Source organism: Mirounga leonina, unplaced genomic scaffold (assembly GCF_011800145.1).
Source record: "Mirounga leonina isolate KUSES-001 unplaced genomic scaffold, KU_Mleo_1.0 Mir_127, whole genome shotgun sequence".
Lineage (NCBI taxonomy): Eukaryota > Metazoa > Chordata > Mammalia > Carnivora > Phocidae > Mirounga > Mirounga leonina.
This window is the reverse complement of record NW_023270316.1, coordinates 24,634,638-24,660,187: the sequence shown is the minus strand read 5'-3', so window position 1 is coordinate 24,660,187 and position 25,550 is coordinate 24,634,638. Positions and strand designations below refer to the sequence as shown.

The 25,550-nt window shown below is 33.8% G+C and overlaps 1 pseudogene; it reads right to left on the bottom strand.

The window, feature by feature from the left end:
• Positions 1-700: 700 nt before the first annotated feature.
• The window catches only part of LOC118009649, a 27,164-nt pseudogene continuing 2,314 nt past the window's right edge, over positions 701-25,550 (bottom strand).

Genomic DNA, 25,550 nt, shown 5'->3' with positions numbered 1-25,550 from the left:
ATAGAAATTATAAATCTATCATTTTTTTCAATATATCCTTATCCATTGTTTTAATACATATTTCCATTGACTTCCATTTTTCTGTGATATATAAGTTTATTTGGTGATATTTAAAAGTGCATTTTAAGATTTCTATACTTTTTATTTTTGATACTGATTTCTAAGTTAAATTGCATTGTGGTCCAAGCATCTGATCAGTCTCACTACCATACTTTACAAATGTCAAACCCAATCAGTTGCAATACATATTTACTTTAAGAATGCATTTTCTTTAAACATTGGATGTTGCATTCTCATGTTCAGATATTTTATATTCTATAATTTTGTTTATTTGAATATCAAATATTTGATTCAGGCATGTTTATTTCCTATAATGCAATGGATTTTTTCCCAAAATTTCATCAAAATTAGATTACTTTTTGCTCATATATTTATGTTATTTTATGAGACATTAATCCATTTTCTTTGATATTACTATGAATAAACCTTTTTCTAGGTATTTAGTATATATTTGTTGTCATCCTTACTCTCATCTTCTCTGTTTTCCTATATATTAGCTATGGCTGTTAGAAACAGGGCATAGCAGCCAATTTTAGATCTTAACTGGCAAACTTATTTTTATTCATCATCATCCCTGATACATTTGTTTTTAATTTTTTTTAAGAGTTCAGCTTTTTATTGAACAGGTTACAAAAGAGGTTTAGTCAAAAAGAGCAAAGCCCATGTCATCATCAGACAACTGATTCCTCTTTCTTTGCTTCCACTTTCTTCTCCTCAGCTGGGGCAGCGGTGGTGAAAGGAGCAGGACCTTCTGCTGGTGTAGCACCAGCTGCTGGGACGGGTCCACCCATTCCTACATTGCACATGAGGCTGCCCATATAGACGTTGGCCAGGTCCTTTGCAAAGAGCCCTGGCCAGAAAGTTCAACATTTTCACCCGATGCTTTAATAAGGGCACTGATCTTATCCTCCATTACGGTCACCTCAACGCCATTCAGGATGATGGCCGAGTAGATGCGGGCGAGCTCAAGGTGCAGGCGAGGGCTGCCCGGGGATGGCGCTAGTCACGGGATAAAGAGAGAGCCTCACCCCAACGCGGCTTTTGTTTCCTCAGAAAGACCGACACCTTAGCGGCAGGTGAGGAAAAGCTTTCCTGATATATATGGATTTATTTCTACCTACATATTTTGTCTCTTCCATTTGCCCCCCCCCCTTTTTATGTGCTTTTTATCTTGTCTTATTCTGATAGAACTTTTTCCTCTTATTCCAACTTTTCCATCTACTATTTTAGAATTTAGGCATTCTATATTTTTTAAAAGATTATTTATTTATTTATTTATTTATTTATTTATTTATTTATTTGAGAGAGAGAGAGATTGACAGAATGAGCGGGAGGAAGGGCAAAGGGTAAAACAGACTTCCTGCAGAGCAGGGAGCCCAACGTGGGACTCAATCCCCTGACCTTGGGTTCACAACCTGAGCCGAAGGCAGACGCTTAACCGACTGAGCCACCCAGTAGCACTATGCATTCTATTTTTATAATGTTAGTGGTTATGCTAGAAACTTTACCATGCTACTTAAGTCAATGAGGCTAAAAATCTAAACTTAAGTTATTTAATTATCTTCATCCTTAACAATGCAAAAGCTTTGGAAGACATTAACTGCAATCGCTCTTCACAGATCACATGCTACTATAGTTCAGTTTAATAAGATAATTTTTGTTTGACTTTGTTTCTTTGATTTATTCATATATGTACAATATCTTGCTTATATTCTTTCTTTATCTCAGTCCTTTCTTTTGAGATCATTTTCTGTTAGATCAATAAAGTTATAACTTCTTTGATCTCAAGCTGCTTCACTGTTTATGATAATGTGACTCAAATGTAAGTCTCATTAATTTGTATGGAAACTCTTTCTCCAGGGAAGGTTTAGAATCTATTCTTTATCTTTCAAAGTCATTAGTCATTTACTCTTTGAGCACTCGTCAAGTCTATGCAGCCTAGATACCTGTCTTTCTGATAAATTTCTTTCTATTGGCTTTTATTTTCTTTGCTCTTTATCTAGAGTTCATATTTAGTTGTATTTTGGGTCTTTCATGAGCATATCTTCCCTCATTTTATTCTTTAGTTCTATATCCTTGGTATATTACTTGACTTTTCTAAGTTGTCTATTATTTTTTAATTTAATTTTAGAAATACTATTGATTTTCAAGAGCTTCCTACTTCCTATTTGCTTCTTATGTTATATTTTTCTTATATTGTGAATGCAGTGTTTAAGTGATATACAGTTATTTTAAAATCATCTTCTTTTCCTCAGGCTGTTTCCTGTAGAGCAGTGGTTCTCAACTGGAGATGATTTAGTCCTCTTGGGACATTAGTAATGTGTGGAGACAATTTTGATTATCACAAATAGGACGGACATGCTATTGGTTTCTACTGTATATCATTTCCAAGATGTTAATAATGCCATGGCTGAGAAACTCTGCTTTAGATTCACTTTTAAAATCTCAATCTTTCATTGTTCTACGGCTCTTAGGATGTCCTTTCATATTTAAAGATCTATTTATTTACTTGAGAGAGAGCGTGGGAGAAGGAAGAGGGGCAGAGGGAGAGAGAGAATCTCACACAGACTTCACACTGAGTGCGGAGCCCAATGCAGGGACTAAATCTCATGACTTGAGCTGAAACCAAAAGCTGGACGCTTAACCGACTGAGCCATCCAGGTGTCCCTGTCCTTTCATATTTAAAAATGAGACAATAAAAAGTTGGTTTGGTACTTGTGTGATTTTGTCAGTGGTAAGCTTTGTCACAGGATGAGTACAACAAAAACAAGAATTTATACTTGGCATTCAATTGTTTTAGAAAAAAATCCTTTAAATCTTTGCCCAAGTACCTAGCTTCCAGGCCTTTATGAGATGGTACAAGAGGTGATAGAATATTATGCTCATATACAGAAGCCATATGTTGAATCCTCTTGTTTAGAACCATACATCAATCTCACACTTTATTGTATGTAGGATTCTCAAGTTTCTACTTTTCCTAGGGTTCTCCTATGACAAGTCTTTGCTATTTCAGTCCTTCCATTTGTACTAGAAGCTACAGCTATTGCTGTCCCATTTCACCACTTGCAACTTCTTTATTTGCTCTCAGCATTTAGAATTTTATTGAATCTCTGAAGAATGTTCTTTACTCATCCTCTTGAATATTATGAGCTTTTAATTTTAGGATTGTAACATTTCACCATACTGAGGTTTTGGATGTAAAGAAGATAGACATGCAGAAGGTATTGATCGCTTGGCAGAGGTCATTGAAGAATATTTGCTTTTTTCACTTTTGGATGAATCATTGGAAAATATTAAAAGCAGTAATCTCTTTTTCACCATAGTTGAGGTGATTTTTTTAATATGCTTATCAAAAAAGATAATTGTCCTGATACTCAGAACCTTTTAACAGCTCCCAATTGCATTTTAGCTAAAACATAAAGTCCTTATCATGATTTCCTACTCAAAGTGTTTGATGATGGCCCCTGTCTATCTCTGTAATATCACTCCTGTGATCACTTCAGAGCAACCACATTTATATTATTCCTCCAAAGAATTAAGCTCTCTTCAAGCTTAGAGATATTATATATGCTGTTCCTTTTGTCTGGGAAAATTTTTCTAACTGAAGTATTGCTTCCACCAAGAGACCTTCTCAGACCACCACCTATTCCCTATCTTAATGTCTAGTTGTAATAATTTCCTGTTTTGCTCCGTATTTTTCTTTCAAAGCACTTTTACATTTTGTAACTATTACATAGTCACTCTATGTGACTATTGTAAATACCTTTCCCTTCTACAAAGTTAAAAGTTTTATGAGGGCATGGATAACATCTTTTCAGTGAACATAGTATTCTCAGTACATATGACAGTGCCTAGGACAGATTAGGCAGTAATTACATAATTATAAATGAGTTAACAACACTAAAAAAATGCTATTTGTATTTTTTTAAAAGATTTTATTTATTTATTTGAGAGACAGAGAATGAGAGAGAGCAAGCACATGAGAGGGGGGAGGGTCAGAGGGAGAAGCGGACTCCCCGCCGAGCAGGGAGCCTGATGCGGGACTCGATCCAGGGACTCCAGGATCATGACCTGAGCCGAAGGCAGTCGCTTAACCAACTGAGCCACCCAGGCGCCCAATGTTATTTGTATTTTTGATGTTGTCAAGAATTGTGATGACTCTCTTTTTATTTTTTTAAAGATTTTTTAATTTGAGAAAGAGAGAGAGCGCGTGCATGCACAAGGTGGGGGTGGGGCAGAGGGAGAGGGAGAAGCAGACTCCTCACTGAGCAGGGAGCCATATACAGGGCTCCATCCTAGGACCCTGAGATCATGACCTGAACCGAAAGCAGATGCTTAACTAGTTGACTTACCCACCCAGATGCCCTGTGATGACTCTCTTTTTAATAGATAAGCTTTAGTTACCTAAAGTTTAATCACTGAATAAATGGAAGATTACTATGTATCATGAAGAATGGGGAATATCTTGTAACTTGTGTATGCATATGTGTCTATGCGTATTTTATTTTAATCTTGAAGTGACCAAAAGTCCTCATATTTTTAATGCTACCCAATATCTTAGAGGTCAATACTAGATTATAACTTTTCTTGGTTTTTCGATCTCTCTCTCTCTTTCCCCTTCTGACATATACAAAGAGTTATGTGATCATGCCGACTTTCTCACAGTGTTAATTTTGCTGGTGACATGGCATTAATATCCTTGGTATATACTATTATGAACAAAAATGCCTGAAAATTATGGTCTTGAAACACTATTATATCATAAATTCCATGAGTTCAGTAATTAAACCTACATACTATTGTTTTTTTCAGAAATATTAAGACAAAATATTTCTATGTTTTACATTTGATATAGAATTTTCATCACTGAATAACAAAGCTCATGGGCAGATTTGTGTTTCTCATATAAACCCCAAATTTCATATTTTTGAAAAGAACTGTGGGCTATTACTTGATATAGTAAATTTCCATTAGGTTTTAAAGCCACAAATAAGCACTTTACCGAAGTCCTCATTAATCTGAATCAGTAAATAGATGCTTTATATCTAGATAATGGAGAAATAGAATTCTGTAAAGAGCTGTAGTAATGTTCACATCAGAATAGTTTCTCCAAATGTCCTCTCCACTAAATTACTTCATTATAATCATAAAAATGTAACTTTACGATTACATCAATGTTATATCCCTCTGCAATTGCATATGCCTTTTGACTTTTCAATACATGTCTGTATTGAGAGAAGAGTATCATGTTGAAAAATTAGGCCTGCCTTGCCTCAAAGACAAGTAATTTTATTCAGAATTCTTTTTGTTTAAGCATTTCACTACTGTCCAAGCTTTAATCAATTCCAAGTGCTGAATTCTGTGTTGGCTTATGTGTATTTGTAAGTAAAATTTTTGGAGCTTTGTGGATACATGGCATTCTTATTAGCACCTGTTTACATCTGTGAGGTAATTACTATCTAATACACTGGTCTAATCCACACAGTTGTCATTGGTGGACACCTGGTCTAAACAATTTATCTAATTGTAAAATCCACACTCTTGCACTGAAGGCTATACTCTTAATTTATGATATATTTTACTGATGCTGATCACCTTGGAGTCTTAACATCTTAACGTAAGCGCAAGAAAAAGTATTTGCTTCAAATACATATTACATTAAATGTCATATTATAGTAAATAAATAAAATATTGCTGAAACCAAAATATGGGATATGGAGATAACTAAAAATCTGCAATTCAGACTTGTAGGTAGTAATACCATACAGTTCACATGCTAATATGGCAAGACAAATCAAATTGAAATATTACACAAAAATAGGTTTTCATTATAGTCCATATCTTCTGCTTCTGGTGGTCTGTCTCTGTCTCTGTCTCTCTTTATATACACAAAATGTAAAACTTTGTCTTTTATGTCAAATTTTGAATAAAAAATCTGATTTGTGTGCCGTAATCATAATGACCTCATCTCAGGGCAATAATGGAGTTTTTTTTTTGCTCTCACTCTTACACTCAAGAGAGAAAATATATGAGATCATTGTCATTTGGAATTGGCCCAGAGGCAAGATGAGTTACGAAGAACACAGTTGGAAGGTAAGCTTTATGAGAAAAGGGATCTTGTTCTTAATGATGGCTTTTGCCCAACACCAGCTCAGTGTCAAGCACAGGAGTGGAATAAAATTTTACTTAATAAGTATCTGTTAATTCAATGAATGACTATAATAATATCATTTCTATGACTATATTTATGCTAAATAGGTATATTTAAAAATATATATAACCATTTACCTACTTCTAAAATGACAGTCCAAATCTTAAATTTTTTTTCTTAAATTTCTTTTTTTGCTCAAGTCCATATATGTACTGTAATAAACTACTGGATAAAAAACATCTGTTAAAAATTTTTGGCTCGGGCGCCTGGGTGGCTCAGTTGGTTAAGCGACTGCCTTCGGCTCAGGTCATGATCCTGGAGTCCCTGGATCGAGTCCCGCATCAGGCTCCCTGCTCGGCAGGGAATCTGCTTCTCCCTCTGACCCTCTTCCCTCTCATACTCTCTGTCTCTCATTCTCTCTGTCTCAAATAAATAAATAAAATCTTTAAAAAAAAATAAAAAAAAAAATAAAAAAATAAAAATTTTTGGCTCAAGGGGTGCCTGGGTGGCTCAGTCGTTAAGCGTCTGCCTTCGGCTCAGGTCACGATCCCAGGGTCCTGGGATCGAGCCCCGCATGGGGCTCCCTGCTCGGCAGGAAGCCTGCTTCTCCCTCTCCCACTCCCCCTGCTTGTGTTCCCTCTCTCCCTGTCTCTCTCTGTCAAATAAATAAAATCTTTAAAAAAAATTTTTTTGGGAGGCTTAAGGGATGCCTAGCTGTCTCAGTCAGAAGAGCATGGGACTCTTGATCTTGGGGTCGTGAGTTTGAGCCCCATGTTGGGTGTAGAGATTACTTAAAAAAAAGTAAAAAAAAAATTGGCTCAATATATTTATTGTGGCATAAACTAATTTAGCTACATTATTTTTGATTGATTGAATAATTATGCAGGCATCATTTATAATGATTCAAATCAATTAAAAAAAAACTCTCCCTTTTAAGTCAAAATCAGGCAATTTCCCAACATGATAATGCTTTGCTTTGGGTGGCAACAAATTAAAAAAACATAGTCATTATTAGATTTATTGGATGCAAGTCAAAGAAATAAAATTTTTTGAGAATTTCTTTTTAACCCTTAAAATAATTTATCACATCAAGATCACCTATAAATAAGCTCTCTAAGAGCAAATAGTGAATTTTCTACCTCTTTATATATACAAAGTCCATGGTATAATATTGAGTTAGAACAAAAGGGCTTCTTGAATATGGTACTGAATACCTTCTACATGATCCAGGAAAGAGCAGATTCGTTTTTCTCCATTGTTTGAGATCTTGCCATTTGCAATGACGTGGATGGAACTGGAGGGTATTATGTTGAGCGAAATAAGTCAAACAGAGAAAGACATGTATCATATGATCTCACTGATATGAGGAATTCTTAATCTCAGGAAACAAACTGAGGGTTGCTGGAGTGGGGGGTGGGGTGGGAGGGATGGGGTGACTGGGTGATAGACACTGGGGAGGGTATGTGCTCTGGTAAGTGCTGTGAATTGTGCAAGACTGTTGAATCTCAGATCTGTACCTCTGAAACAAATAATGCAATATATGTTAAGAAAAAAAAAAGAAGAAGAAGAAGAAGGTAGCAGGAGGGGCGGGGGAAATCGGAGGGGTAGAGGAACCATGAGAGACGATGGACTCTGAAAAACAAACTGAGGGTTCTAGAGGGGAGGGGGATGGGAGGATGGGTTAGCCTGGTGGTGGGTATTGAGGAGGGCACATTCTGCATGGAGCACTGGGTGTTATGCACAAACAATGAATCATGGAACACTTCATCTAAAACTAATGATGTAATGTATGGGGATTAACATAAGAATAAAAAAAAAGTGGAAAAAAAAACCCTTTAGGTGGCAGTGATAAGTAAAACCACTCTAAATTTCTGTATGTTTCCAAAATCATTTGCAAGAAAACTTTGAACACAAATATTGAATCAGATTATCAGATCTGGTAGAGATGGTTGTTTCTGTATTTCCTTCCAGTTTTATTAAGATAGCAAACTTTTTAAAGCCTTACTCTTCAATGAAATTTACTTATAGTTTTTATGTCATTTAAATTTATTGGATATATTTTGAAGTTATTAATGCTATGCATTCCTCTTGCATAGCGAAACTCTATTATGTGAGGCATCATCATTCTACTCCTATTCAAGAAGCTCTGGCCACCTCTTTGTTTATGATTTTGTTTTCCATTTAGGTTTTATTTAAGTCACAACGATCATAAATACAACATAGACCCTTATAGATCTTGATGCCATCTTTTATAGAATTTAACTTCGGTTTAGTAGCTATTTTGAGTTAATGAATATTTGATAAAATCTGAAAGGAATGTTGAATTTTCTAACAAGACATCTATATATCTCCCTCATTAACATCTGTGGTGTAGGTAACTACCTAATATCACAGGAAGTGAATATGTTTATATTTGAAACTGGCTATTTCAGGTAAAAATTTACACTCTGTAAAATCAATATTTATTTACTGAATGACCTCAAAGATACAAAAAAGGGTTATTTCATTTACTGAAAACAGTTAATATCATCTTATATTACTAATATATTTAGAATGTGAAACTTTCACAGTGCTAACACATTTGATGTCTAAGAAACTGTCTTGAAATAGCATACCGTTTATAGTCAATTATAAAAGATTAATGTTTAAACACAGAATCAAAATATCAAAAATGATTCTCAAATTATTACAAATTATTTTTTTATATTCTTTTTTTAGGTTTATGCATTTACTTAGTTTGAGCAAATTAAATTGGTACAAATCCAATTGGTACAAATATAAAAAGGTATTTTCAAATATAAATATTCATTTTTAATTTTATATACAACAAATTCAAATCAATATCTACAGAGAATTATAGTAACTAAGGATATAAACCATAAAAAAGGTTTAGTAAAACACTTTATTAGTAAATGTTATTTTTTATGTTTATATATAATGTTTTATTGTGTATATGTGTATGTATGTACTTTGTTCACACGTTGCTTTAAATTCAGGTCTTAATCTAAAGCAAAATGCTATTGCATAACCTGTGAAATACTATAATACCCAGTGCAAAATACTATTTTAATGTCAAATTGTAAAATATTTCATGTGTGAAATATGTGCATATATTCATGATCATGTAAGTTGAATATTAACAATATTTGGTTAGGAGCTTCCTGTCTCTTTTTCTCCCTTCAAAACACAAATATAATGAATATACCCACAAAAGTACTTTCATGGTATTATTTATGGAAAGCAAGTCAGAGAAAAAAGAAGCGTGGTAGAGATTACCTAAATATTTATTCTCTCAAATGATGACGGCATTACTCAGCATAAGGCAGAATTTGGATAAAAAGTTGTAACAATTTAAAGATGGAAAGCTTTTTGTGCAACAAAAACTCCCAAATTAAAGACCCATGTTTTTATTTTTAGATAGTAAAATAAAAATTTTTACTTCTACATAGTTTGTTTCTTTCATTATAGATGTAGTCCTACTAAACATATTTGCCCTCCATATATTAGTCTACTTTTTTCTGTGATTCTTTTTTTTTTTTTAAAGATTTTATTTATTTATTTGACAGAGAGAGACACAGTGAGAGCAGGAACACAAGCAGGGGGAGTAGGAGAGGGAGAAGCAGGCTTCCCGCGGAGCAGGGAGCCCGATAGGGGACCCGATCCCAGGACCCTGGGATCATGACCTGAGCCGAAGGAGACGCTTAACGACTGAGCCACCCAGGCGCCCTTTTCTGTGATTCTTTAACTACAAAATACTACCAGCAAACTCTTACTCCTTACATCATTATCCCATGCCTATTTGGCTAATACCAATGTAATATTTATATTAAAAAGCATTTTGATCTTAAAAAGTTATTCTCTATTACTGGGGTACCTATACATGATTTTTATGTTTTAAAGATATAGAGACAAATTATAAGGATATATATATCCTTAACTTGAAAAAATAAATATGTTGAGGATTACAGATGGATTTTTCTGCTATGCCAAAAAATTTAAATGTGTTTTTAATGCTCAAAGATTAACGACTCCAAAATAACAAAATCTAAATAGTTGTAATCATTTTCTCAGGAATAAAATTTATTTCTAATTTACCTTTATGGCTCTTTTCATGTGATTTTTTTTAATATATTGAACACTCTAGCTTTAATTAATTTCTTTGTTATAAATTAATTTTTCAATGGCAAAGCTATTATCTACTATACTTAATAGATGAATTCTATTTTCATGATTAGTTTATGCTATTTGTAGACACTAAAATTTTACTAAGATATTGAAAATTGCAGCATACAAACCATATTGTTTTTACTGTCTCTAAAAGTTATTATAATATACAGAAGGAAAAATGAAAAGCCAAACAATCACTTCAAAATCCATATGGTGACAAAATGATTGTTATAAAAACTTCAAATATAAACCTAGCAGTATAATAATCTATATTACCTTCTTGGAAAATTTGATTTGGGTAATTCTTTAGTAGCTTTTTAACTTCCTGCATTAAGATATCCATGAACCAGCACTTCAATTTCTACATACTCTGATTATATTTCTATAATATACACAAAAGAGGCATAAGTATAACATATTGTTCTCTGTTTCTTAATCATCCTTTTACTTCAAATTCAGCTTACATTGAGTCAACTATTTATATGACATTCACACATCTTTTACCATTTTATCTTCACAAGAAATTGTGTGGTTTACAAATCTTTTCTCACCTTACAGATAAGTAAATTGGGGGATAGAGAATATAAGTAACTTTGTAAAATTCACATAGTTGATAATTCCCAGACATGTTTACTTTTATTTATACTTCTGTAAGAGCTAATGATAATGGTATCTGAAATAAATTATTGCCTAATATCTGAACCAAGTCCCTGAAAAATGTTACCTGTGTTTCTTGCTAAAATTATTTTGCAAGTTTTGGATGGGATGGAATGATGTCTAGGGAAGGATTCAAAATATCTTATGGTGGAGGGAAGTGGGTGGCATATAGAAAAAACAAGATTGGCCATGGATGATACTCATTGAAGCTGAGTAGTGGGCAAATTAGGGTTTATTATATTCTAATTCCTGTTTTTGTATATGCTTGAATTTTTTTCATTAAAAATTTAAAAAAATGTATTGTAAGTACTTCATCCAACAACAGCAGAATGCACATTCTTCTCAAACTCACATGGAACATTCACCAAGATAGACCACATTCTGGGCCAAAAAACACACTTTAAAATTTTTAAAATAATAGAAATCATAATATCTTAGGGGCGCCTGGGTGGCTCAGTTGTTAAGCATCTGCCTTCAGCTCAGGTCATGATCCCAGGGTCCTGGGATCGAGCCCCGCATCGGGCTCCCTACTCGGCGGGAGGTCTACTTCTCCCTCTCCCACTCCCCCTGCTTGTGTTCCCTCTCTCACTGTCTCTTTCTGTCAAATAAAAAATCTTAAAAAAAAAAAGAAATCATAATGTCTTTCATACCACAATGGAATTAAACTAGAAATCAGTATCAGAAAGATAACTCAAAAGTCCCAATAGACACGGAGATTAAACAATATACATCTAACACACGGGTGAAAGAAAACACCTCAAGAGAAATGAAAAACATTTGGAACTAAATGAAAATGAAAACACACTTATTAAAATATGTAAGATGCGGCAAAAGCAGTGTTCAGAGGGTATTTATAGCATTGGGTATTTAAATTATAAAGAAAAAAGATTTAAAATCATGATTTAAGTTTCCATATTAGAAAATTTGAGAGAAAAGAGAAAATTAAACCCAAACAAAGCACAATAAAAGAAATAATAAGACTTAGAGCAGAAATCAATTAAATTACACACAGGAAATCAATAGAGAAAATCAACAAAACCAAAAACTGATTTTTTTTCACAAGATCAATAAAATCAAAAAGCTTCTATCTAGCCAGTCTAAGAAAAAAAGAGGAAAGATACAAATTACTAATATTAGAAGTGAAAGATGGTACATCACTGCAGATCCACGACCATTAAAAGGATAAAAAAAATAATTCTATAAAAAACCCTATGCTGGACATATTTGATAACCTAGGTAAATGGACCAGTTCCTTGAAAGATACAAACTACTAAGAGTTACACAAGAAGAAACAGATTTATATTTACTATATTTACTATATTTACTAAAGAAATTGATTCAATAATTAAGAACCTACACAAACAGAAAGCATCACGTTTAGGTGTGTTCACTGATGAATTCCACCAAACACAGAAGGAGAAATTATACCAATTCTCTACAGTTTCTTTCAGAAGATAAAAATACTCTTACCATATGACCCACCAATCATTCTCCTTGGTTTTAGCCTGAAGAAGTTGAAAATTTATGTCCACAGAAAAACCTTCACACAGAGGTGTAAAACAACTTTATTCATAATTGCCAAAGCTTGGAAGCAACCAGGATGTCCAACAGTAGGTAAATGGATAAACTTTGGTATATCCAGACATAGAAATGAAAGGGCATGAAGGAACCTTAACTACCTATTATAAGTAAAAGAAGCCAATCTGAACAAGTACATACTATATCATTTCAAATATATGACAGTCTGGAGAAGGTAAAACTATAGAGACAGTGAAAAGATCAGTAGTTGATAGAAATAGGGAGAGAGAATAGATGAATAGGTGGAGCACAGATGATTTTTAGGGTGGTGAAAATATTTTGTTTGATACCATAATAATGGATATATATCATTATGCATTTGTCCAAACCTATAGAATGCATAACATCAAGAGCGAATCCGAAGGTATACTATGGACTTTGATATGTCAATGTTGATTAATGAATTATAACAAATGTACCCTCTGGTGAGAGTTGTTGATAATGAGTGAGGCCATGCATTTGTGGAGGTAGGGGGTTTATGAAAAATCTCTGTATTTCCTCTCAATTTTGTTCTGAACCTAAAATTGCTGTAAAAATTAAGCTCTTCTAAAAAAATGAGAAAAAATGTGTTGTAGGAAATACCTGTGGGAAGAAATAACATTGTAAACCTAGACTGAACGCCACACATACCTAATAAATCTAAACCAAATTTAAAAAAATATGGAGTGGGGGCGCCTGGGTGGCTCAGTCGTTAAGCGTCTGCCTTCGGCTCAGGTCATGATCCCAGGGTCCTGGGATCGAGTCCCACATCGGGCTCCCTGCTCTGCGGGGAGTCTGCTTCTCCCTCTCCCACTCCCCCTGCTTGTGTTCCCTCTCTCGCTGTGTCTCTCTCTGTCAAATAAATAAATAAAATCTTAAAAAAAAATAAAAAATAAAAATAAATTAAAAAATATGGAGTGAAATAATAAAAGCCCTAACCTCCTTCTTCTTTTTTTTTTTTTTTTTTCTGTCCTGGTAAAACACTTTGGGTAGACAAGTAGAAATGACAGTAATATACTATCAGGGTCATGGATGGAGTTAAGTGAGGAAAAAAAAAATGTGACAACACAAGAAAAATATACCAATGAAGTTATATTTGAAATTATTACTAAAAAGAAAAGACACAGGATATAATACACATGATGGTATTATTTTATGAACAATTTATTTTGTTATATTTATATCATAGTTTTTGATAATGTGTAGTTTTTAAAATAACTATTGAACACTAACCCTGTTAATAAATTGTTTAAAATTTATAAATTAGAAGTTTCCTAATGACTCTTGCTCACTTACACAATATACTGAATTGTTTTCTATATCTTGTACCAGGAATTAGTTTGCCTGTGTTGAAAATTCACCTCTGCCATTTATTAGCTGTGTAATATTAGACATATTACTTAATCTTTGTATCCTTCAAAATCTTTACCATAAGTGAGGATAACATAGTATTTATTTTATACGTTTATTTTGAAGAGTCATGGAATTAATAATATTAGGCTATTAAGTATGTAAAACAGAGCCTGATATATACACAAATTAAATGTTAACTATGATGATGAAGATGATGATGATGGGGTGATATAATAATCAGTCATGGTTTGAGCTTTGATTTTATTTTAATATTTACAATAGAATAAATCCTTACTTAATCAGCATTGAGCACAGATAGTTAATGAAGTATCTAAAGTCACCTCATCTCATCTTACCATAAATTACTCTGAAGAGTGAATGATACATACATAAATGAGGTTCCTATATAATAGCTCAATGGACTGATAACATATGGCTATTGCAGAGACCTGATTTTTACGTACAGAGTATATTTGACACTTGGTCATTCAGTACCAAAATGAAAATTTCCCACTAGCTTTTGATCTAAGACTATATTTCTATCATAGAATCCAATATAACACAATGTTTGATGTTTTCCTTTTTCCACTTTTGGATTTTTTGTTTGTTTGTTTTTTTGGGGGGCTCAAATCATTATCTATTATCTGGGTTTCCCTATGTAGGAAATGAGGATAATTAAGTCAGCCGTTCAAACAATGAACACAAAATATTGTCAATCTCTGTTCAATCAATAGCATGTTCAGTTTTCATATATCTTTATTTCTGTAGCTATTGAATGAGTTTCTGAATACATAAATCACTTATGCTTATGGATTTTCTTCTGGATGTTAGAGGTATATAAATATAATGAATCACATTATTATAAGTTAGAATAATAAAATGTTGCTTATGCTAAACTATGCAACAAATTATCATGGTACTTATTTGGCACTGTTAACACTTCATTAGAGTTCCAATGAAAAGAAGATAACTAATTTAATTTTGATATTTAACACTGTAATATGGGAATGAGGTCATAATGTTCATTATGAAAACAGCCATCTTTTCCTTGGTTTTATGTCTTAAATATCTCTATATGCCTTAAAATTCAGTTTTCATCTTTCTCAACAGGATTGATTCTGATACTTTAGACAAAGCTAAACATTTCCCATTGTGTTTCCTTTGTTGTTTTCTCAATTTCACTTTTTAAATAATTGGGAATCTGCTAAATGCCTTGGATTGCATCTCAAATGCATTCTTCACTGGTTCAACAAACAATCCCTTTTAAAATAAAAATGGAAACAATGTAATTAGAACTTTAAATCAATCACACATGAAGCTGTTTTACTTCCTACCCTCTATTGATGGTTTTCATCAGTGCCTTATATGCTGTAGAAAATAACACCCCACTTACGTTGAGATGACTTTTTCAGTAATGTCAAGTATTTAGAACAGTTAAAAACATGACAGCAATAAACTCATTCCACTCAATCATGTGCAAAAAATTATACAATTTCCTTAAAGAAGTTCTTCAGGCTGCCACTTAGAGCCTGTGCATGTTAATTTTAGACATCATTTTGATGAGATTATTTAGTTGCTATTTGATTTTGTAGCATTAGTGAATGCTACATAGTAAAGTAAAAGTCTTTCTCTGTCTCAGTGTTTGTGTGTGGGGGGTAGTTGTGAGTGTGTCAAAGGTTCGGAGATATATTAAAATATTGGTAAGGGTAGAAGAAATTACAAGTAAATACAGCTAGCACAAAAACCCTAAACATGACACGTATCTTGAGAGAGTAGTAGAAAGTAAGATAAGAGCAGTAATGAGGGACCAAGTCATGTAAGGGTTTGCAGGCCATTGTAAGAATCAATAGGACTTAACTGGAGTGTGTTGAGGCTGAGAAGTGACATGATCTGACTTAAATGCTAAAAAGATCATTCCAGTTTCTGTGACAACAGGCTGCAATGGGTATGGGGAAAAGTTAAGAAATCAGAAAGCAGACATTAAAGCAAGCCAGATGATACATGATATTTTTCTGGACCAAAGTGGTATTGGTGAGGGTGATATAAAGAGGTAGAAACAGATAATCTTGAAGTTAGAGCCAGCTGATGTAGGTAATAAAGGTCCTAAATCATTACATAAAAGTTAAATTATATTTAGTACATGTTATTTAAAAGGCAAGAACATGTATAATCAATTTTGGAAAAATTTCCATTAAAATGGTTAAACCAAGGTTACATTAAATGTTTAATTTTTAAAGGGTAGGTTTCTATTCTGGGAAAAATCACTTACATAGGTTAGCATATAATCTGACAATCTGGGGAAAAAGGATTTTTAAATAATAAAACAATATTCCTACTAATGAGCTTCTGGAACACAGCTACTGTGGTGGTTAAATTTTATGTATTAACCTCACTGGATCACAGGGTACCCAGATATTTGGCTAAACATTATTTCTGAGTGTGTCCATGAGGGTGTTTCTGGGTGAAATTAGCATTTGAATTAGTAGATTCAGTAAAACAGCTTATGCTCCCCAATATGGGTGGACATCATGCAATCTGCTGAGGACCTGAATAGAACAAAAAGGCAGAGGCAGGAAGAATTTGGCCTTTTCTGCCTGATTGCTTGAGTTGGGACATCAATCTCCTGCCTTCATTGCTTCCAGTTCTCAGGCCTTTGGACTCAGACTGAATTACACCACCAGCTTTCTTCAGTATTTGGTTTACAGATGGCAATCAGGGGACTTTTCAGCCTCCATGATTGTGTGAGCCAATTCCTTATAATAAATCTTTTCACATCCTATTGATGGAGATATATAGACATATATATATGTCTATATATCTCCAATTGATTCTATTTTTCTAGAGAGCTCTAACTAATACAGTTCATTAAATCCTAATAGTAGAATTTCATAAAAACTGCACTGATGTGGAATAACCACAAGAGGAATGTCTGGAAAATTCTTAAAAGCTACCTGGAAGCAAGAGTATAAATTATAGACAGGGAGATTATTGGCTACATAGTGAAAAGGGAAATGTAACACCAGACTGAAGAGAGACATAGTTGGAGGTTAATGCAATAATCCACGTGGGGAATAATGAAGGCATAAATTAACTCAGTATCCCTAGTACTGGTGGTAACCAAATTTTGGCTATAGGATCTAATCAGGGTTTTTCACGCTATTGTTGAGACTATTTGCTATTATAAAAATATATAATGTAGGGGCGCCTGGGTGGCTCCGTTGGTTAAGCAACTGCCTTCGGCTCAGGTCATGATCCTGGAGTCCCGGGATCGAGTCCCGCATCGGGATGCCTGCTCAGCGGGGAGTCTGCTTCTCCCTCTCCCGCTCCCCCCTCTTGTGCTCTTTCTCTCTCTCACTCTCTCTCTCAAATAAATAAATAAATAAATAAATAAATAAATAAATAAATATAATGTAGATTATTCTGCTACATATATTTTGAGAAGCTGAGTGATATATTTTATAGTATTAATATTTGAAAGTTGTAAAATTCATAATGAATATAAAAGCATGAGGCTATCAGATATCTGAAAGGTCAAAGCACCAAAAATTTAGTAGTAAATGATCATTTTGGGTCCTAACACCATGTTGGGTCCTGTGGGAGAACATATAAATGTGAAATGTTGCGTTCAGCATAGAGAATCCAGAAATATATATGTAAAGTGGGATAAAATGAAGTTACATATAAACACAATGAAAAACTATGATGATAAAGATTCAATCTGACAGGAAGATTCTGGGAAATCATTTCTATGGTTTCAAAGATGACATTTGTGCCCAAACTACCAAATATACACCTGCATCCAGTCCTGCTTCTACACCTTGCTTTCCATTGCCAGTTCATACTAGGGTTATACCAAACTCCATTATATCAAATTCTAATACTCTAGGATGAGTTCATTAGTTTCTCCCTGAAGGTGCTTTTTTGTTTATTATTTCTGGTGAAATTCTATGCTTGCTCTCATCACTTTTCTCACAATATTTAGAAATATTAAAGTTATTCTTACTTCATTCATTTTTTCCCATTTCCCATATCCACTAACCTGCTAAATTCTGTCTGTTCTCTTACTACTACATTTTGTAAAATTCTCTGCCTTTCTCTTCTAACGTTTCCTCTTGTTAATATCTTGGTTCAGGTTTTCATCATCTGCTTTATCTGTTGTAAAATCTATCCAACTGATCTCCAGGTTTCTGGATTCTAATCTTTTTAATCTGTTCTTCACATTGCCACCTGAATTATCTTCATAAAAACAGGTAAAATTCTGTCACTTTCCTTCTCAAAAACTTTGTGATGCCTCATTTTCTACAAAACACAGTTCAAATTCTTTAACATAGCATTCAAAGATCTCAATTACTTGACTCTAAATTACCTTTCCATTTTCATCATTTAAAACCAAACTATCTTTCCCTTTTTACGACCTCATCACTTGCATCATTTCTTTCAGAAACTCATGAGTTAATCATACCAGTCTACTCACTACTCTTCAATTATGCCCTTCAAATACACACATACACAAATTACCCACCCATTCTGCCTCTTTTTCATCTTGGACAGATATGACCTCAAACTTATTTATTTTAATAACAAAATACCAAGCAAAATTTGTCTTTGATTGACTTAAATTAAAAAAGAATGAAATTGGGCGCCTGGGTGGCTCAGTCATTAAGCGTCTGCCTTTGGCTCAGGTCATGATCCCAGGGTCCTGGGATCGAGTCCCTCGCTGGGCTCCCTGCTTGGCGGGAAGCCTGCTTCTTCCTCTCCCACTTTCCCTGCTTGTGTTCCCTCTCTCACTATCTCTCTCTGTTAAAAAAATCAATAAAATCAATAAAATCTTAAAAAAAAAAAAAGACATGGTCTATTTAAAAAAAAAGAATGAAATCATGGGTGTCAGAATTTTATGAGGCTGATGTACCTACTGCCCTAAGAGGCAGGTGGATTTCAGAAGTTTTATTTATTTATTTTTAATATTTTATTTATTTATTTGACAGAGAGAGAGAAAGAGGGAGAGCACCAGCAAAGGGAGTGGCAGGCAGAGGGAGAGGGAGAAGCAGGCTCTCTGGTCAGCAGGGAGTCATGTGAGGCTTGATCTCAGGACCCTGGGATCATGACCTGAACCGAAGGCAGATCTCACAACCCTGACCTCATGACCTGAGCTGAAATCAAGAGTCAGATGCTCAACTGACTGAGCCACCCAAGTGACCCATGATTTCAGAACTTTTAAAACAAGAGTTTACATCAGCAATCCTAGAGATTCATGTCTGTGGCCCTGCCCAATAAGAATTTTTTTAATTAAAATTTTTATTCAAATAAAGCACCCCATATAGAAAAGTGCACAAATCATAACTATGGAGCTTGATGAATTTGCCTTTGTAAACACAACCATGTAAACAAGAATCAGATAAAGAAACAGAACACTGACAGCAACCAGAAGCCCCTTTCCCCCTCCAAGACCACAGTGCACCAGAGAACCTCTAACCTAACTTCTGCCACATACATATGTTCACATGTTTTGCTTTCTCTATTTTTTCGTAGAATTGTATAGCATTGCTCCTTTGTGACTGTTTTATTTGCTCAATATTTTACTTATGAAACTCACCTATGTTGTTACATGTAATTAAAGTTCACCCTTACTACTATGTATTCATTCATTAAATATTCATTGACTGAATATGCCATAGCATAATTATGCATTACAATATTGAGGAATATTTCTGGGTTTTTTTTTTTTTCAATATTTGGCTATTTTTAATAGCTCTGTAAAAGTCTCATACCTATATTTAGTCGACCTTGGAACACATTTCTATTTGGTAATATTAGGTACTAAATTGCTGGGTAAAGGTGTTAGTATATACAGTTTTGGTAGAGTCCGCTACACAGTTTGCCAAAGTGCTTATACAATAGTCGCCTTATTCGTAGGGGACACTCCAACACCCCCAGTGGATGCCTGAAACCATGGATAGTACCAAACCCTGTATATACTATGTTCTCTTTCCTATACATACCTATGATAAAGTTTAATTTATAAATTAGGCACAGTAAGAAATTAACAACAGGAACTATAATAAAATAAAGTAAATTATAATATATTAATTTATGTGAATGTGGTTTCTGTCTGTCTGAAAATATCTTATTGTACTGTTCTCACCCTTCTTGTGATGATGAGATAATAAAATGCTTACCTGGTGAGATAAAATGAGATGAATGATGTAGGCATTTTGACTAGTATTGACTTTCTGGTGATATGTTAGGAGGATTATCTGCTTCCTCATCTTACCTGGCCACAGGCAACTGAAATTGTGGAAAGTAAACCTACAGATGAGGGTGCGGGTTGGGGGAAGAGGGGCTCCTGTACCAATTTATTCCCCTACAAACAGCCTATGAGAGTTTGAGTTGCTCCATATACCTACCAGTATTTAACATTTTTGTCTTTCTTATGCATTCCATTGTGTATACAGCAGTACCAATTTAGGGTTTTAATTTTAGGTTTTTATTTCCCCTGATGACTAAGAAAGTTGAGCACACTTTCTAATACTTATTGGCCATTTAGATTATCTTCTATTGTTTGAAGTGCTTAAATTTTCCCCCCATTTTTCTCTTATGTTGGGTGAATTCTTCCTTATTTATTCAGAAGACGTCTTTATATTTGTGAAATCTGTCAGATTTATGTGCTGCAAATTTCTTCTCCTACGATATGGACTGCCCTTTCACTTTCTTACTGGTAACTTTTGAGGACAAGGTGTTCTTACCACTAATGTAGTGATATTTATAATTTTTACTTTGATTACTGACTTTGTATCACTTCAAAAAATATCTGCCTGCTCCAAAAATTATACAGATATTCTTATCTGCTACTTTCTGGAAACTTCATTATGTTACTTTTCATATGTGGATCTATAATCCATCTGAAATAGTTTTTTGTCTGCAGAGTAAGAGATCAAAACTCACACTTAAAAAATGGATAGCTAATTGACAGCCTCACTGAAAATACATCATTTTTCCACTGTACTGCAGTATCAATTTTTTCATAAATTACTTTGTTGCAAATTTGTGATTTTTTTTAGCGAGGTAACACACCATGTTACCTTAGTTTCACATGTACAACATAGTAATTCCACTGGTTTATACATTATGCTCTGTTCACTACAAGTGTACCCGCTGTCTCCAAACAATATCATTGTATTATAGTATCACTGACCATATTCTTTATGCTGTGTCTTTTATTCCCATTACTTATTCATTCCATAACTGGAAGCCTGTATCTCCTACTCCCCTTCACCCATTTTGCCCAACCCTTAACCCTTCTCCCCTCTGGCAACCATCAGTTTGTTTTCTATATTTATATCTGATTCTGCTTTTTGTTTATTTAATCTTTTGTTGTTGTTTGTTTGTCTTAGATGCCACTTATAAGTGAAACTGTATGGTATTTGTCTTTTTTAGTCTGACTTATTTCACTTAGCATAATACTCTCTCGGTCCATCCATGTTGTCTCAATGGCACAATCTCATCCTTTTTATGGCTGCATAAGATACCATTGTATATATAGCACATTTTTCTTATCCATTCGTCTATTGATGGACACTTAGGTTTTTTCCATATCTTGGCTATTGTAAATAATGTTGCAATAAACATTAGGGTGCACATATCTTTTCACATTAATGTTTTGTTTTAATACCCAACGGTAGAACGATTGGATCATGCATTTCTATTTTACTTTTTTGAGGAACCTCCATACTGTTTTCCACAGTGACTGTGCCAATTTACATTTCCACCAACAGTGCACAGGGGTTCCTTTTTCTCCACATTCTCACCAACACTTGTTGTTTCTTGTCTTTTTGATTTTAGCCATTATCCAACAGGTGTAAGGTGATACTGCATTGTGGTTTTGATTTCCATTTCCCTGATGATTAGTGGTATTGAGCACCTTTTTCTGTGTCTGTTGATCATCTTCATGTCTTCTTTGGAAAAATTCTATTCAGGTCCTTTGCCCATTTTTTAAATTGTATTATTTGTTTTTTGGCTGTTGAGTTGTATAAGTTCTTTATATATTTTGGTTATTATCTAATATATCATTTGCAAGTATATTTCCCATTCAGTAGGTTGTCTTTTCGTTTTGTTGATGATTTCCTTTGCTGTGCAAAAGCTTATTATTTTTTTGTTTCCCTTGCCTTAGAAGACATATCTAGAAAAATGTTGTTATGACCAATGTTAGAGAAATTACTACCTGTGTTCTCTTCTAGGATTTTTGTGGTTTCAGGTCTCACATTAGGTCTTTAATCCATTTTGAGTTTGTTTTTGTGTATGGTGTAAGGAAGTGGTCTAGTTTCATTATTTTACATAAAACTGTCCAATTTTTCCAGCACCTTTATTGAAGAGACTGTCTTTCCCGCATGGTATATTCTTGACTCCTTTGGCATAGATTAATTGACCATATAATCACGGGTTTATTTCTGGGTTCTCTATTCTGTTGAATGTTTTTGAGCTCTGTATTCTGTTCCAATGATGTTGAAGAATCAAAAGCCAATTAGATTTTGGGAATAATGATACATGTATTAAAAAGTACTAGGCAAATAATTAGAATTAACTGGTGACTATTTCTTTGGTGAACCATTTATTTTATCTAACAGATAGATTTTTTTCTAGTTATTCATCGAGTATGCTTCGTTAATATCTAAACATTCATCTTGCTCCTTCTGTCATATAAATCCACCCTAACTAAATTATCTCTCTTTACTCACTAATATATCTTATTCTAGTTTGCTCAATAGTCTTTTCCAACATGCTACTGCTCAGTCCTAATTGTCTGTGTCTATTCTCAAGTAATTCCCCAAATCAAATTCTGATCTCACTCTTTCTATATACCTAGCTCTACCAACTCAAGTTCATTATTATCTTCAAACCTGATTTAAAGTTTTTTTTCTCTTAGGAAGAGTTTTGCAGATAATCGCATCTGTAAGCTTCTTAATTGTTAAATGATGAATTGTTTATATATCATTCTATTATATGGAGCACAAAATGCATATGCTCAATCTCCTCTCTAGTTTTCATTTAGAATGTTTCTCTAATATACAATTCCTGTTCTATTCCTTTTTGCTGTATAAATCTTACCTATGTAAACTATCTCTTTATTTTTTTTCTAGTTTTATTGTGATTTAATTGACATATAACATTGTGTAAGTTTAAAGTATAATGTAGTGATTTTGTATGTGTATATGTTGCAAAATAATTATCAAAATAAGGTTAGTTGACACATCCATCACCTCATATATTTACATTTTGTATATGTAGAATTTTTAAAATCTATTTTTCAGGAACTTCCAAATATATAATATGGTACTTCCAAATATATAATATGGTATCATTAAACAGTCATTATGCTATAAATTACATCCCCAGAACTTATTAATTTTATCACTGGAAGTTTATATTCTTTGACTATCTTCATCTATTTTCCCTACTCCCCACCTCCTTCTCATGGCAACCACCAGTCTGCTCTCCGTTCCTGTGTGATTTTTTTTTATTACACATAAAAAGTGAAATCATATAGTATTTGTCTTTTTCTGACATTTCACATAGCATAATGCTCTCAGGTTTCATCTATACTACTGCCAATGGCAGGATTTCCTTCTTTTCTATGGCTAAGATTTCTGTGTGTGTGTGTGTGGGGGGGGATACACACACTACACTTTCTTCATCTGTTCATCCACTGATGGACCCTTAGCTTGTTTCCATGTCTTGGCTATTGTAAATAATGCTACAATGATTACAGGGGTGCATATTTCTCTTCTAGGTAGTGATTTCATTTCCTCCAGATATACACCCAGAAGTGAGATTGCTGGATCATATTGTAGTTCTATTTTAAAATTTTCAAGACATTTCTTACTGTTTTGTGTAGTGTCTATACCAATTTACATTCCCACCAAGAGTGTACAAAGGTTCCCCATTTTCCTCATCATTTGTTATCTTTCATCTTTTTGATAATAGCCATCTTAATCATCATAAGGATTTGCATTTCCACGATTATTAGTGATGTTGTACATCTCTTCATGTCTCTGCTGGCCATTTGATAATCTTCTTTGGAAAAATGCATATTCAGGTCCTTTGCCCATTTTCACTTAGATTATTTTTAATTACTTTTTTTTTTTTGCTATTGAGTCATATGAGTTCCTTATATATTTTAGATATTAATCCTCATCAGATACGTGGTTTGCAAATATTTTCTCCTATTCTGTAGGTTACCTTTTCATTTTTTTATTGTCTCTTTTGCTTTGTAGAAAATTTCTAATTTGATGTAGTCCCTCTTGTTTATTTTTGCTTTTGTTGCTTGTGCTTTTGGTGTCATATCTGTATAATCATTGCTAAGATCAATGTCAAGGAGAATTTTCCTTATGCTTTCTTTTAGGAGTTTTATAGTTTTATTTCTTACATTTAAGTCTTAAATCCAGTTTGAGTTAATTTTTGTGAGTGAAAACCACCTCTTTTATTTACTAGCAGTGAGACATTGTATCTTGAGCTTTTAAAAAGAAAGACATCTTTAAAAAATTCTCTATTTACTTTGGTTGCTTTTTTTTAATTAAAGAAAAAGATTTACAATGTTATAATACAGTGGACTTGTAAAAAGCACGTCATTAACTTAATTTCACTGAGGATCTTAAAACAAACACCAGTATATAATAAATAGTCACATACATTTAGACTTTTTGGCCATCATTTTCTACATTATATTGAAAACTGTCCTTGATTTTTCTTCCTCCATTTTTCATCTTAACTTGCAGTTAATGACACTATACTTTTCAGAGACTAAATTAGATCAATTAAATATAGAAGATATAACTGAACCAAAACATTCTAATAGCAAAAATTCCCCAAACTGAATTCCCAAGGAGGACTCTGGACTTCCAAATGAGCCAAAGAAAAGTCTGTAAGGTATAAAAAGAAATTTTCTTTATGGATTATTCAGTTTAACATTTAAAAATGAGAGCATGGGGGCGCCTAGGTGGCTCAGTCATTAAGCGTCTGCCTTTGGCTCAGGTCATGATCCCAGGGTCCTGGGATCGAGTCCCACATTAGGCTCCCTGCTCTGCAGGAAGCCTGCTTCTCCCTCTCCCACTCCCCCTGCTTGTGTCCCTGCTCTCGCTATCTCTTTCTGTGTCATATAAATAAATAAAATCTTTAAAAAAAATTAAAAATAAATAAATAAATGAAAATAAGAGCGTGCACAAGACTGCATAAGCAGTGGGGGAGGAGTAATGAGGGAGGGAGAGAAGGAGACTCGCAGCTGAGCATGGAGCCAGATTCGGGGCTTGATCTCATGACCCTGAGATCATGACCTGAGCTGAAAGCAAGAGGCAGACACTTAACTGACTGAGCCACCCAGGCACCTCTGGAAACTTTTTATTTTGATAAGTCCCAATATTTTATTTGTGCTTTTGTTCCCCTTGCCTCAGGAGACCTACCTAGAAATAAGTTGCTATGGCTGACGTCAGAAAGGTTACTGCCTGCCTTCTCCTGTAGGATTTTTACGGTTTCATGTCTCACATTTTGGTCTTTAGTCCATTTTGGATTTATTTATTTATTTATTTATTTATTTATTTATTTATTTATTTATTTA